Raw genomic sequence first — 16,735 nt, forward strand, 5'->3', positions numbered from 1 at the left:
AATGTCCATACTTAGTAAAGTAGCTGAATAAACTCTGTAAAATTCAAACAATAAAGTGCTGTGCAACTTTTAAAACAGAATGAAGACAATCTCTATAATAAGGGGTAATTTCCAAAATAAACTGTTAAGTAAAAAAAGCAAGGGAGTGGATGTGGCTCAAGTGACTGAGTGCCCGCTTCCCACATGGGAGGTCCCAGTTCGGTTCCCTGTGCCTTCTAAAAACAAAGACAAACAATAAGCAAACAAACGAAAACCTAACTCAAGGGAGCCAATGTAGCTCAGTAGTTGAGGGCCAGCTTCCTACTTAGGAAGTTCTAGGTTCATTTCCTGGCCCTGGTACCTCAAAAATAAAAGGCAAAGCCCAAAAGAGTTTCTATCGTACATTATGTTCATATAGAGAAGGGAAATGCACATGTCAGCTCATTAGAGCAAAACAAATACAGGAAGAATAAGCCAGAAACTAAGCAGATAGGTGACCTACAAAGGTGAAAAATAGGTGGGAAAAGGGTAGAAAGAAGTGGGAAATGGAAAACAGGAACAGGGAAGCAAGGATCAGGAAAGAGTGACATTTCTGAGTTCATGCTCCTTAATAATTCTGACTCTCAGCACCAGAGTAATTTTCACATATCCTTCATGTACTATAATCAAAACTAATCCAGAAGTGAGGAAAACCCAAAATGGAATACAAACACCAACAAGTGAACCTAACTTTATTATAAATAACTAACATAGAGAAGAAAAGGAAACAATATCTTGACCAAAGTCTGTAAAGCTAAAGACAAAAAGAATTGTATATAAATGCCATGATCTACTTAATAAAAGTTTCTAACCAAGGTACAAGTTAATAATTCTGAAATTACTTTCTGTGTATAAAGAAATGAATAAGTAGATTATAGATCTTAAGAATGTGGTTTCTCACTGTTGTAGAAAGAAATTATAAGGAGAAGAGAGTCTAAAATGAACCTCTGTGGATTGAAATTAGAAGTATCAGTACTGTTCATAACTTTGATAACTAATAAACATAAAGAGTGACAAGATTATAAAAATCACAGATTGGAAAATACAAGCCAATGACTGTAAAATTTTTCCTGTTTAAAGATATATTTTCTTATTTTTACTTGGAGTCACAGTTATCTTTAAATTGTCTTCAAAACAGGATAAAATAATAAACTACTATTAATAAACTAAACAACAAAACTACTGCTAATGTTCAGGTCTCAGAGGTCCGGTTACATTGGAGGTCAAAAATGCCTTATGTTATCTCCAGGGTTCAGCTTCTATCAATCACCTAGTGGTATTTATTAATTAATAAGTGTAATAACTAAAGACCTATAAAGTGAATTACTAATTAGCATTTATAATACATAAATAATATCACCTGAAGATTATACCACAGCCCACTGCTGAGGGTTATTAAAATTTTATTATATAAATCACATTTATATTTATTATATAATATATATTATATATATTATATTATATATAATATACATATTATATAAATCACATTATTATATTTCTATAAACTGAACACACTAGATCTATTCAGAAAAAAAACAGATAAGAACTTTTACCAGAATTTAATGCAGAAGAACTCTATATTTTATAACTCCTAAGTGCATTCATGGTGTTCTCAGGACCCAAAGAAGAGAGGTACTAGATAAGCCAGGACCTCCAAACCTAAGAGGAAACAAAAGACTACATGCATACCAGAAAATAAAAGTTGTATTTATAGTTAATGAGTTAATGACTCAGTGTAATAATAAAGGATCCACAGGATGTGTACTGTTGAACAGAAATTATAATGTGAGTTTTTCAAATCAAGGTATTCATATATGGCAGGGGGTCTGAAATGGTATGCCCAACGCACAGAAAGGCAGATATACAGGATAAATGTGGCACATCATTCTAGGATGCAAATGTACATTCCTTTTATTAAGTAAGTACAATACTATGGAATCTAAAGCAAAAATCATTTGAATAAACAAAGTACACGTCTTCAAAGAAATTTCTTGAATTTTTATGATAAAATGAGTCTTCTAACAAATGTTTCAAGAGAAGTACTATAATTATAAATTTTGTATGGGACCAAGGAACTCTGGTGAGTCAAGGATAACACAGCAGAAATATAGAACACTGAGAGCAAAAAAGTAGCAAACGTTGCTTTGATCTGTTTTTGCTTAATGATAAAACTGCTTTATCATTGGATTATAGAGACTGGTTACCATGCTAAAGACTGAAGTAGTTCTGTTTCTTTTGTTCTCGACTGAAAAACTATTGGAATATGTCTATCTTTTCTCACTCATGAATAAACAAAAAGAAATGACTGGTTTTGATTTCATAACTCAACATTAATTTTTTCAAGTTGAATGGCTATGTTGTTTATAATTTTTAAAATGTAGCATTAAAAATACAAAGTGACTTCATTAAATAACTACATATATATATATATTTAGGATTGAAAAAGAATATCCAAAATATAGAAGCTTTACTTTGGGTTAAAACAATTTAAAATAATTTGTTTTTATGATAACAAGGTTTCCAAACATGGAAAAAGTAACTGTCTTTGCCTACTTAGTCAAACGCAAATTATATTTATATTGAACTGAAAATGGCTTGCCACAAGATTAGTTCAAAGTATATTAAATTTACTTTAATAAATAGAAAATAAACAGAAATAAGATAATAAATCATTTACATCATACTTTACTGTCTTTTTATTTTATAAAAACTACCTGGTATCTGTAGAGGCTATTTTGCTAAACATCTAAAAATCCTTTTAGATACTGATAAGCTAAGTTCAGTTGCTCATTAAAATACACACAGGAGTCTAGATAATTCAAAAGTAGCAAACTTTGACAAAATAAAGATAATTCTCATTTATTTATAGTAATAAAATATAATTTTAAAGTCACCCTAACAGATATTCCACTATTAACATCCCTACCACAATTACCAACTTTTAACTAACCAACAAAATTAACTGGAGAAGTCTTTTTCTTTTCCCCACTCAGACTATATTGCAAAGAAAGAATGAAAAATAAAAGGAAAAGAATTTCAAAACCTAAATTACTCCCTGAAAAGTGAACTGCTGTCAATTAACTCTAAATTATTCAGCATACCGTGGCCTCATTCTCCAGGGAAGACTACCCGAGTTCCAGATTATTAACAGTGAAGCCAATCAAGAACCAAGAGAACAGGTCTGCTTTTAGTCTGCCGTAATTGACTTCTTTCCAAAATGAATTAAACAGGTTCCCTGTTGTTGGTATTTTCTGCTTTTTCCCTTAGAAATGGATAATTAATTTTGGAGAATAATCCAAATTTTGTTACTTAATATTTATTACACCTCAATATTCACAATTCATTTTTTTAAACAACAACAAAAAACCCTCAGAGTAAATAATCGAAAAATAAAGCTTAATTTAGATACACATATCTATGTGTAGAAATATTTATAGACATGTATATATACATACACACACATACATGTTAGTTAGTAGTATTAGTATATACATATATACTCCCATAAACTCCCTTGTTCTGTCAACGGAAAGGGCCTTGAAGCAATAACATCCCAGGTGCAAACAGCATATGTAGTGTCCAGATCTTGGCTTCAAATACCATTCAACAATAAAAGACATTAGCACTTCCTGGAGAAATGGCTGATTCTAGGGCTCAGACAAGAAATATACAAAATATGCCTGGAGCATCTTGTAATAACAAAAAGTAAGAAAGCAATCAAAAACACACTCACAGGGAAGCGGCTGTGGTTCAAACAGCTGGGCTCCCATCTACCATATGGGAGGCCCTGGGTTCGCGTCCCGGGGCCTCCTTGTGAAGGCAAGCTTGCCGGCACGCTGCAGAAAGCTGCTGGCTCCCAAGCACTGCAGAGAGCTGACTCAGCAAGGTGACTCACCAAAAAGGGAGATAAGCAAAAACACAGAAGAGTGCACAGCAAATGGACACAGAAAGCAGACAGCAAACAAGGTGTGGTGGTGGGAGGGAGGATAAAAAATTAATAAATAAATACGAACACAAAAGAAGGGACAGTGAATGGACACAGAGAGCAGACAACACGCAAAAAGTCTCGCAGCGGCGGGGGGGGGGGGGGGGGAGTGATAAAAAAATATTAAAGACACACATAATGATGGGGGTATGTCAAAGGAATACAGCCACCTACTAAAAGAGCTCCCAAAGGAAAAACTATTTGAGCAACAAAATAAAGTTGTACTGGATTATAACCCCAATAAATATCCCCATGAGTTCATAATTCTATAATCCTATAAATACATAAATGGCAAGAGGATGCAAATCTTAAATGCAAAGAATACCACATAATTAGTATGGATAGTTCACCTTTAAGGAATAATAGTGACTTTCTTCCAAAGAGTATATTATGGACAGAAAAAAAAAAGTAGCTTTACAGTGGAGAGAACTGACCAACACTACCTCAAACCACATGGTCAATATGACCAATGATAAGTCATATTGACAGTACATTTCCTCGATATAATGGGAATGGCACCATACCTCTGTGGTCTTCCACTCCAAAACAGAACAGCCCAGTCTAACCATAAGAAAAATATCAGACAAACCTCATTCGAGGAACATTCTATAAAGTACCTGACCAATAATCCTCAAAACTATCCAAGTCATCAAAAATAAGGAAAGACATAGAAACTGTTACAGCCAAGAAGAGCCCAGAGATACATAATGACTAAATATAATGGGGTATCCTGGAATAGAAAAAGGATGTAAGGGGAAAACTGAGGAAATCTGACTAATGTATGGTTTCAGTTAGTAATAAAGTATCAATATTGGTTCATTAACTGAAACAAATGTGTCATACTAACATGTTAATAAAAGGGGAAACTGAGTGTGGGGTATAAAACTATCCTCACACTAATTCTGTAAATCTAAAACCATTTTAAAGATAAAAGTTTATTTAAAAATAATCTAAGAATTCTGTTATATTTATATAATTATTAATAATTTATTTTCTTGCACTTGAAAAATTAGTATATTTGGCAATTTAACTACTACTATTCTAACCACTATATTTATACACAACATTCGTTCTTTTTTTTTAATTTAAAAAAAAATTTTTTAAATTAATAGATCACAAGGAATGTTACATTAGAAAACATAAAACAAAAAACATAAGAGGTTCCCATATAACCCACCACATCATTTTTGTAAATTGTATTTTTTTAACATATATACATCACAAAAAAAATGTTACACTAAAAAATATAAGAGGTTCCTGTATACCCCCCATCCCCCCACCCCACTCCTCCCACTCCAACAACCTCCCTCATCATTGCGGCACCCTCATCTTACTAACTGAACACATTCTGGGGCACTGCTGCACTACACAGATAATAGTTTACCCTGTAGTTCACACTCTCCCCCAGTACATTCAGTGGGTTATGGCAGGATATATAAAGTCCAGCTTCTGACCCTGCAATATGATTAAGGCAACTCAAAATCCCAAAAATGTCCCCACATCACATCTCTTCTACCCTAACATTCATTCTTAAAATGCTATTTTACACAACTCCATGAAATGAAATCTTTAATACCACTAAACTACACAAATAAATAAAAACTGCAACTACAGTAAATGTATGGTATTACTACTTACTCTGGGAGATTAGAGCATTCCCTAAGGAAACAAAACTTCAGCTGAGGTGTGAAGAATCAATAGAAGCTAACAAGGTAAGAAAGGGAGAAAAGAGTGGTCCAAATTGAGAGAAAAGCATGTGCAAAGGCCCTGCAATGGCAGATCTAAGGAAGGCCAGTATGGTTGAAGTGGAAGGTCAAGCAGAACATGGTATAAGATGCTGGAGGCTGGAGAGTTAAGCATGTTGAGGAGTTTTATTTTTGTCACAGAAGCAATGGGAAGTCATGAAAGGACTGGGGGGTTGGGTGGGAGGAGGAGACAATCAAATTTGTGTTTCAAAATAAATCACTGTGTCTTCAGGATGGATAGTGGATTAAAGAGGAGCCAAAATAGAAGAGGGTAGACAAAAATGGATGCTATTGTAGAAGTTTCACACAAGATGATGGTAACCAACTAAAATGTTGGTTGTGAAAATGGAAAAAAATAGACTTGAGACATTTAGAGGAAAAAGATTAATAAAACTTGTTAGAAAATTGGATGTATCAGGTAACAGAGAAGGACTTAATAAGAATCACACCTAGTTTTCTGGATTTTACAATTGGAAAGATAATGCATCATCCAATGAAATAAGAAACAAAGAAAGAGGATCAACATTTTGGGGTTTTCTTGTTTTTTTGCTTTTTTTTTTGAAGGGGGAGGGAGATTCAGTTCAGTTTTAGAGATACTGGACTTGCGATACCTTTAAGATATTCAAGAGAGGGTGTCAACTAGACAGCAAGACATACAGGTCTAGAGCTGCTCAAAGAGACAGAGGGCAGCAGATGTAGCTCAAGTGGTTGAATGCCCGCTTCCTATGCACGAGGTTCCAGGTTCAGTCCCTGGTACTTCCCAAAAATAAACAAATGAAAAAAACAACTCTCACTGGGGAACAGATGTAGCTCAGTGGTTAAGTGCCTGCTTCCCATGTATGAGGTCCTGGGTTCAATCCCTGGACCTTCCTTAAAAAAGAAAAAAAGAGATAGAAAACATTCATGTCCTTTGTTCAAGAACAGCAGTTAACTATAATCTACAAATATCCAAGAAAGACATTAGAATTAGACTATGACCATCCGGATTTAGTTAAAACAAAAAGTTGAGGGAAAACATGGCAATATTTCATCAACTAAAACAAAAACTGCTTCCCATAGGGAAGACAGGGATTTTTAAAATCTTGGTTCAACAAGTGTAATAATTACGTGATCAATCTTAGCGCATTTTAGGTTTAGCAAGGGGAAGTAGATGTGACTCAAGCAACTGAGCTCCCACCTACCACATGGGAGTTCCCAGGTTCGGTTCCCGGTGCCTCCTGGAGAAGACCAGCAAGACAGTGAGCTGGCACAATGGGCTGCACAGCAAGGTGACTCAACAAGATGATGCAACAAGAGACACAAAGAGGAAACACAATGAGACAACAAAAGAGAGAGTGAAAGTAGCTCAAGCTACTAAGCGCCTCTCCAACATGTGAGAGGTCTCAGGTTTGGTTCCCAGAGCCTCCTTAACAGAAGATGAGCAGACACAGAGAGCACACAGCAAGCGCAAACAACAAGGAGGGTGGGAATAAATAAATAAAATAAATCTTTAAAAAAATAAAGTTTAATAGGGCTGGCCAATAGCACTTTATGCAATGATGGAAATGTTCTATATCTGAACTGTCCAATAATGTAACCACTAGCCACATGTGTCTACTGAGCACTTGAAATGTGGCAGGTATGGCTGTGGAACTCAATTTTTTAATTTGATTTAATTTGAATTAAATTAAATAAGCACACGTGGCCACCATATTAGAATGCAGGCTTAGAGCTTCCTAATATATTTCATATGATCCCCAACAACACCTTGTGACTTAACTAGGAGTGGGGGTTGAAAGTGTAAGGAGGAGAGATGGGGTGGCAGAAACTTTCATTCCATCTGTTTATTATTTGAATTTTTATTTCAAGAATGAGTATTTATATGCTATTTGAATAATTTAAATTTAAAATTTTAAAACAATTGATATTCATTATAGACAAAATAGGAAATACTGAAAGAGGAAAATAAAAATCAAATGTAAACTTACCAATAAGAAATGATCTCCAATTAAGAGTTAGCCATACAAGAGGATACATTTTTTTAACCCTTTTGTCAGAAGTACCTGTAGTACCATGGCCAAAGTTGCTTTCTTAAGAGTTTTATCACATTTCTCTTCTGTCCCCCAAACACTTTGGAAATCTATTAGATAGCCAACATCTTGATATTGGAAAGAATTCTATCAAAACTACCAAAGATAAACACTCACTAATCCACTTACCTATGTCCCTTTCACCAGGATCATTACTACCCTTGCCACCAATGTCACACTTTAACTGAAACCCAATCTCTACCACTAATGTCAAGCAATTATTTAGTCACTATAGCGAAAAGAGTACAAGCTTTGGAGTCAAGCAATTTTGGTTTTAAGTCTGGGATTCTCCTTTTACTACTTGGGTGACCTTGAACTACTTACTTGTGCTGGTTTCTGTACCTGTTTCTTCATTTGTTAATGAAAAAAGACTACCTAATACACAGTATCCATAAAGCATAATGTCTAGGAAAAGTAGCACTCAATAAATGACAACTAATATGAGGTTCTATGTGCCTGGTACTGCCTCAGATGTTGGAGGTGGCATTCTGAAACAAAACAAATAGGGCGATGGCCATCCTGGTGGTTATGTTACTGCCTTAACCCCCAGTGACTCCTTCCATCTGAAGTTTAGATTTCTGACCCACTCCTCATGAGGTGTGTGACCTTGTACAAGGCACTTTACCTAAATCTCAGTTTCTTCATTTCTAACATGGTAAAGGTGTATGTTCTATCTACCTGACATGGCTGGGGTAAAAATAAAATGAGAATACATGTAAAAGTGCTTTGTAAATTACTGTATACTAAACAAATGGAAAGTATAAGACAAAGAGTAACATTCCTCTTCTCTAGGACAAAGCCTTCCAACAATGTGCCAAGAATGGATTATAGGTATTCTCAGATACTAACTCCCATCAACCTTCAAGGAGCAAGAGAGGACCTTGCTATAGCCTACCATACAAATATAACCATTTTCTATGTGTGCCATAATGTGGAAAACAAACTGGGGTCGGCCAGCTGACTCTGTGTTCGGATGATTCAGGCCTCACCACCAACGCTGTAGTAGTTCTTAGGATCCTGCTACAAAGGCTGTGTGTCACTATTTCCCAAAGGATCAAAGAGGATTAAACATGAAAGTAACTGAAAGTAACCACTGCTATCATAGGCATACAAAACCAAAACAAAATAAAAACTAACAATTATCTTAAGAGAGAATTATTACAAAAATATTGCCATATTTTCACAAAAGGTTTGAGCAACCTTCAGGACCATAATAATCTAAGAATTCTTTCTGGTGGCAAATCTTTGTCTTTTGAGAGAGGATCTGATTTTTTTTAAATGCCCAAAGATACTCAGGGTCTAGTGCCAAAGGGGAAGTGATAAAGCCAGGCAAGTATTCCTGACTCTTGTATATCTCAATCTGAACTGGAAGAAGTTTTAGAAGTAGATTTCAAAGTTGACTCCCTACTCTGAAGAACAGTATTCCCGTAAGTATGCTTGTAAAAGGAAAAAGTAATTACTTCATATAGTAACCTGGTATTTCTTTTTCGGGAATCAACTGCCAATAAGGCTAAAAAAGTACTTGCCTATGCCCAATCTAAGACAAAAGCTTAAAAGAAGGAGGGGAATGAAGGGAGGTAGAGGGATGAGAAAATTAATACAGGAAAGAGAAAAAGAGAAAATATATCCTTGTGTCTTATAGAGAATGGCTGAGACTCTCTAAGGGCGATTCAGTGGCTTTCATGACTATCAAAAGCTAGTAGAGACCAAATAAAAGAAGTTATTTTCACACCCTTTTGTTTTAAAGTCATTTTCATATATCCCAGAACTAATGCTGATGCTAATCTGGCTTTTAGACTGCCATGGTCCCTGTGGCAGTTTGATATTATTTATGAACTCCAGAAAAAGATAATATGTTTGTAAACTGATCTGTTCTTCTGGGCATGATACCACTTTGAGTGTACTAAATTCTGAGTATTCACTTTTACTTTATTAAATCAAGATTAGGGCTTTGATTCGACTACATCATTAAGGTGACTAAGAATTGGTTCACACCCCCCACTGTGGGCTGTATAAATGGACACTCAATCCAGAAGACATAAGAAGTAGATACACAGAGAAAAAGAACACAGAGGGCAGAGACAGCACCATAGACACAGCAAAGTGCCCCAGAAGAGAGATGAGTCTGATAGTTTGCAGCTGAAGAGAATGGAGCAGCTGAGAAGCCCTGAGTACCTAGCCTTATGCCAGCTGAAATGGGAAGAAACAGAGACCACGGGGCCTTAAGAGGAAGAAGGCAGGCTGAACCCTAGCAGACTTGACCTGCCATCTTGCTTCAACACATGTCAACAGAGTTTGGTGAGTAAGGAACTTTGAGTTGGACTCTTTAGGGCCTTGTAACTGTAAGCTTCCACCCCAAATAAATAACTTTTATAAAAGCCAACAGATTTCTGGTCTTTACATCAGCACCCCTTGTGGCTGACTAATACAGATTGCCATGGTCCCCAAGTCATTATCTTCTATATTATTTGGAACAACTCATTTTCCAGTCTATATACATAGTTTTTTACACATAATCATATCATTTTAAGTTCCTATTGAATTAACTGCTTCCTCAAAATTTCAAATTCTCAAATTTATCATTCTGAAATTTATCTGTATCTCCAAACTCACACCAATGTCAAGTTTATTATTTATAAGCTTTATGTTCACATTTTTCCATTCCTCATATAAGTCATAATAATTATACATATAGATACACATACACACAGACTTATATACATCCCCATAGCAAAACCTTATGGAATACTACTCCAAGGACTTTCTCCAAATCCATTTCTTCTTAACATACTTTTTGGTATGATGTTCAAACCAGGTGTTCATCCATTAAAGGTTAATAAAGGAAAGGCATTGTTTTTTTAATGTCTGATAGAAATTCAGGTAAGAGAAGAAATCATAATATCCCTGACTCCTTCCAAAAAAGATGTAGTAGTCTCAAATAGTGGTAAAGAGCTTACAGTCTGGAGTCAGACAGCCTAGGTTCAAATCCTGGTTCCACAGTGTAATTCTGAGAAGAATACTTTATATTCAGTTAATCATTTAATTTCGGTTTCTTCATCTATAATAAAGGGGATTTTAACCACCTTATAAGGTTGCTATAAGGATTAAATGAGATAATCATGTAAAGCACTGAGCATAATGCTTGGCACATAGTCAACAAACTAATGTTAATTGCTTGTATGGTGTTAGATACAATCTACTAATTTAGTACAAGTCTATTCTTTATAAAGTCATGTTGGTTGCTCCCCAATTAAGAATGCTAGATAGAGGGAAAATTATTTTATTATGTGGGCAGAAAATATAGGTCTCTACATAGACTATGAGGTATAGAGGTTTCTTCAAGTTCCAACAGTCTATGAAACAAGCATCAAAGCCCTTAGAATTCAGACACTCAACAAACATTTCACAACCAAATCAGTAAGTTCAAATATGTACTTCAAAACTTTTGTTTAGTTTAGGATCTAACTTAACTTACTCTCTTGAGAGAAGCAATCATTAAATATCTGGTTCAGAAAGAAGGGAAAGGCAATGTCAAGATAAGCTACAAAGGATCATGGTTTATAGCACACACCACTGAAATACCTTATTTCCCCTTCCTAAAAAAGCTAAAGTCCAAGGTACATGCCCCAAGTGAAAAGTAAGAAAATGAAAGCCAAGTGCAACCAGAATTCAAATTTTTTACTCTAAACTACACCTACAGTAGGCTGGCAATGTTCAGTATGTATTAAACAACTATAAACACACCAATTTATAAACTCACTGGATCTCCAGCACATTGGTCACAAAGAAACAGCAATCCCTAAAAAGAAACCTCGAAACCACAAACCAGAAACTAAATAAGTAGGCAGTCTTACTTCCTTCTCTAGGTCTAGGAAGGAATTTAGAAACACTCGGGTTTCGAGGTAGATATTGCAGTATAAAACTAGAATCCCTGCATTCTACTTTTCTAGGTCCCCAAATGAGTCATTTACAGTTGGAAAAACAACAGCTACACACACACACAAAATATTACACTAACCTCAACAGGACACTTGTTTTAACCTTTCTAGGGGTCATATATCCCCTCTGAGAATTTGATAAAAAGAATGAACATCTGCCCCAGAAGAAAAAAATGCACCCAAACAAAACTTTGCATATAATTTCAGGGGTGGGAATGAAGAAGACCCCTGAAAAGTCACTGATCCCTAAACCATGGATCCCAAGTCAAGACCCAGAATTAAAGCAAACCATTAATCCAAGGAAAATTAATTTATCAACTTGAAAAGGAAACTAAGTAACTGAGACACAGATTTTAATCCAGAAAATAAAATAAAATTAGAACTATTTTCTATTTTGTCAGATAATCAGTGTTAGACTTGACGGTTCGGGATGGAGAGAGGATGTTGGTCACTCTAAGTCAGGAAAACCAAATATATATATATATATATGACAAATTAAAAAAAAAAACAAAATTAAAACAGACTATGATAGAGCCTGCAGTAGTCGCTCTGACTTAGGAGCAAGGAAAATGTCAATTCCACAGCCTTAACACACGGCTGACAATGTCTGCAAGCATGGTTGCACATTTCTCTATCAACGAGATGAGTTAGACTGCAACATGCACAAAACCTTTGCAAGTGAAGGCACAAGTTTATTAAGTCTTACAAATCTTCCATTTTTCCTTATTAAAGGGGTGGGCTAGACTTCAGGAAGGAAAAGCTACAAACTTTTTGAGATTAAAGGGCTCCAATAAGAGACAAGAACAAAACAAAGGAAATAATAAGAAAATAAAGTAAAAGAGCGTCCAGAACGTGTTCTTTAAAACAAAACAACAACAATAACAAAAACTTTTTTTCTTAGACACGTAAACGGTAGTAACTTGGCAAAGAGGAACAGACAAGAAAAAAACAGCACAACTCTCTTCCAAACTCCAGCACTCCTTGGACGTCCTCAAAAGCACAATCAGACTTGGGACATTTCACAGGCAAGGCTCCTCCCTGCACCGCTGCCAGAGGAACCTCTCCGAGGGACTCTCACTATCTCCCCTCCCCCTCGCTGGGGGGCGGGGGGAGTGGGGTGCAGAGAGAAGAGAGAAATAAAGACTGATTCCAAACCTGAAGGTGGCCCACTCCAAGACTTTCAAGAATGACCTGTATCCTACAACCCCCTTTTCCACCCAATGCATGCAAACCCGAGAGGGTCCCGCCCTTGGGTGGTCGGTCTTCCCCTTTCACCCGGCTAGTGTTTCGGGGAAACACTAAAAGGGGCAGAAGGAATGAAGAGGCAGAAACCAAAGGCAAAATACTTGGGACAGAAATGGGACAGACTAAGGAGAGAGAGGTGTCCTGTGAAAATCCGGAACCGCGAACCTCTGAGGCAACGTGTCCGCCCCTGCCAATTATCTCAGACCATCCAGCGTCCGAATCTTTCCCTGCGAGCACGCGCCGCCCTCACCTGTCCTGCGGCGATTCCGGCAGCTCACACGCTGCGGCTAATGCCTGCCGCAACTCTTGGATTCTCCTCAATCCTGGCAAGAACTGAGCAGAAATGCGACCCGGATCTTTTCCTTCTTCCCCTCCCCTCACGCACCTCGAATCCTCGGGGGCGGGGAGCAACTGCAGCTGTCACTGCCTCACACTGACCAACCGCCGTGCGCTTTCTAACCAGCGGCCTCCCTACCCGCCCTGCACAGACTGCACCCCGAGCAGCCGAGCCGGAAATGAAGAGACCGGAAGTAGCGTTGATCTTGGCCCTGGACTGCCTCTCCCTCAATCCGGCCCGGCCCAGCCACGTCTCGATGGTGCCAGCCGCTCCTCCCACAAGGCCCTCTCCGCCCCTCTCCCAGAGGCTGGCCCCGCCCCTCCCGCTGCTGCCCTTAGCAACCACATCCGGGGCTCCGCCGGTTCTGTTATCCTGGTCATTTATCTGGCTGTTGCCGAAAGGTAGAGAGCTTTGCTCGCTGATCCTGATGTACCTGCCCGTGCCGAAGCTCGTGGAAGGGCGCGCCGGCCTGGTCTTGAGTGCTCGGAGGTCTCCAGGAGCGCTCAGCATTCCTTCTCTCTCACTCACACGCCCCCGGTCTCACGCGTTAGGCGTCCGGGAGGTCGGCAGACCAACTGAAGAGCCAAAGCTTCTATCACAGCCACCGGAGAGCACCAAGGTTATTACAGCCCCGCGGGAAGGTGGAGGGGATGCGGGGATAAGGGAGCAGACAGGATGCGGGAGCCCACCCTCGCTTCCCCAGCGCCTGGAGAGTCCTTCTCTGCCCACGTCACTCACGCCCACCCTCTTCAGGAAGACCAGACCCCCACACCTGGCTTAGCCTTTTGCTTGTATACCTTTGTGATCACTTTCCGCCCTGCTCGCTCACTGACAGTGGATCCCTGATAATTTTCTTTTCTGCTCCAATGTTTTACAGATCAGCTAGGTTTGCTTTTCTTGCTCACCCCAATACTGCAAAACTGCAAAAACTACTGACCAAATCCTCCTCAGAACCCTCTAGTTTGCTAAGGTGAGGCCGCAAGCTATACTTGGGATAGCACTGAATGGAGGGAGAGTTCGTCTCCAAGCGGTGCTTAACATACCTGGCACTCATTTACGGACAGTTCATATAGTTGGGCCATCATCTACATCTCCCTCACACCGCCTTTTATGACTTCTTTTCCTTAGACAGCATTCGGTGTTCATTTCTACTACCGTTTCACTTGTAGAAATGCAGAAGATAATTTAGTGGGATTTACCCTTCTTTAGCTCATATGCCTCTCATCTGCCTTTACTTGTCAAATTAGCTGAAAACGTTTTCGATTACTAAGTTTCCAAGGCAGGACTCTATCTCTTCAAATTTCCAGGGAGTTTCAGTATAATGAAATTGTTCAAATATAATCCCCTGTTATAATATCTTCCCCCAGATCCATGAACAATAGGTATGACACCATAAATGTTTCAAAAGTAAATGCCAATATTTGTCTGAGATTCTCAGAATACCTCCTCTTACAAAAAGTAGTACTGATATCCCAAAACATAAGGCTTCGCGTGCAGGACCCTTATCTTAAATGGCTCTGTCCTTAACAAAAGAAAACAGCAAATATATAGGGCTACTCACTCAAACTATAACTTTTTGCTCTGTAGTTCACTGTGGATTTTTCTGTTCAAAGCCATCCTGATGATCCCAAACTAGAATAATTACTACTTTTATAGTATAGGAACAGAATGGAACTTCTGTTCCTATACTGGTAGCTGAGGACAAGTGTTATTCTTACGTTTTCTGAAAGTTCACTGGGAAGTGATGCATAGAAGTATTCAGTTGTGCTTATGAACAATGAGTACTTGTTTGAACTGGTACCTTAAGGATCCCTATTAGCCATATTTTGAGTTTGGGGAATCTTAGATTCAGTCCAACTAACTACTAGACTGTTAGACTCAAAAGTGTTTCTTTCATTATCAAGGTGACCAGTTGATGTAGTTATTTGTCCTTAGCTGGATTGCTTCTTGGGCAGCTATTATGCCGATGGGTTTGTTTTTTTTTCAAGATTTATTTATTTATTTCTCTCCCCTCTCCCGCGCCCCAGTTGTTTGTTCTCTTTGTCTATTTGCTGCGTGTTCTCTGTCCACTTCTGTTGTTGTCAGGGGCACAGGAATCTGTGTTTCTTTTTGTTGTGTTATCTTGCTGCTTCAGCTCTCCATGTGTGCGGCGCCATTCCTGGGCAGGCTGCACTTTCTTTTGGGCTGGGCGGCTCTCCCTACAGGGCGCACTCCTTGTGCATGGGGCTCTCCTACGCAGGGGACACCCCTGCGTGGCAGGGCACTCCTTGCGCACATCAGCACTGCATGTGGGCCAGCTCCACACAGGTCAAGGAGGCCCGGGGGTTTGAACCGCAGACTTCCCATGTGGTACATGGACGCCCTAACCACTGGGCCAAGTCCGCTTCCCATGCTGATGGTTTTGAGAGAGGTGCTGATGGAACTTGAAACTACTTGGAACTACTGCTAACTTCCGCTTGTTGAAGATGTTTTTAATTGTGTTAAGTACTCTTCAATCCAGTACTGTGCATAATTAGACGTCCTACATGGTATTATATTGTGCAAGGCTATACCAAGGATCAGTCTTCCCCCAAGATTTCTACTGCCCCAAAAGGAAATTAGAGTGCTGGCTGGCTCAAAGAAAACATTGGCAGACACTTCAGCTGGCAATGGAAAACAGTGAAATTCTATGCATTCTTTGGGGTAAAGGAAGCAACAGCTAGTGTTCTTTGGATTGGGGGACATTTTTTCATACTGACTGAAAGGCCAGATTTTAAACCTAGCACTAGGATATTTTTTCTTTTCCTTTTTCTTTCTTTCATTTTCCCCACTAGCTTAGGCAACTCTGTGTTCCCATTCTGTTTAGAATGGTATTTATGTTTATAAGCTTATTACATGGGGATTACCTATTCATTTACCTTAGCACTTCTATTGCCTATTTATTCAAGTTTTGAAAAATGAGGTACTATTTATTCACTCGAATTCTGGAGGACTCTGGTAGCCTGTCTTTCATTTAGTGATGAGGAAGGCAAGGAGGCGACAGGTTAGAGGAGAGTGTTTTTGTTCCTTTCTTATTGGATTTAATATGCATGAAACTTTTATCTCACTTTATATGTTGAATACTGTGTACTGCTTTTCAATATTGTTATCTAAAGAGAAAGAAGAAGGTGCTATCTTCAGTCTTTTCAGGGGAATTCTGGTGATATCTCAAAAATTTCATCACTCTTCATCAGCAGTTTCCTTTGCATGGGAAGATATTTCGGTTACTGATTACACAGTGCAATATTCTGGAAGCAAACCTTTTATTAGGGGATGCTGATTAATGGAACATTAGAAGAAGCCCATGAACAGTTAGGGTACAAAATAAATTTGTACAGCATGAGTTCCTAGGATTTCTTAGGTTTGTATAACTTTTA

At 38.2% G+C, this 16,735-nt stretch overlaps 2 protein-coding genes across 7 annotated transcripts in view; one reads left to right on the forward strand and one right to left on the reverse strand.

The window, feature by feature from the left end:
* ARFIP1 (ARF interacting protein 1) overlaps window positions 1–13,642 on the reverse strand; it is a 134,220-nt gene extending 120,578 nt beyond the window's left edge. For 2 of the 5 annotated variants that reach the window (XM_071214437.1, XM_058281050.2), the window contains exon 1: window positions 13,254–13,521. The gene's annotated coding sequence lies outside the window, so the exon portion shown is untranslated. Of the gene's footprint in view, window positions 1–13,253 lie in introns of all 5 variants that reach the window. The other 3 variants (XM_071214438.1, XM_058281119.2, XM_058281068.2) reach the window with 3 other exon arrangements.
* The window catches only part of TIGD4 (tigger transposable element derived 4), a 60,425-nt gene continuing 57,239 nt past the window's right edge, over window positions 13,550–16,735 (forward strand). For both annotated transcript variants that reach the window (XR_011648534.1, XM_058281033.2), the window contains exon 1: window positions 13,550–13,959. The gene's annotated coding sequence lies outside the window, so the exon portion shown is untranslated. The remainder of the gene's footprint in view (window positions 13,960–16,735) is intronic.

Source organism: Dasypus novemcinctus, chromosome 1 (genome assembly GCF_030445035.2).
Source record: "Dasypus novemcinctus isolate mDasNov1 chromosome 1, mDasNov1.1.hap2, whole genome shotgun sequence".
Taxonomy (NCBI): domain Eukaryota; kingdom Metazoa; phylum Chordata; class Mammalia; order Cingulata; family Dasypodidae; genus Dasypus; species Dasypus novemcinctus.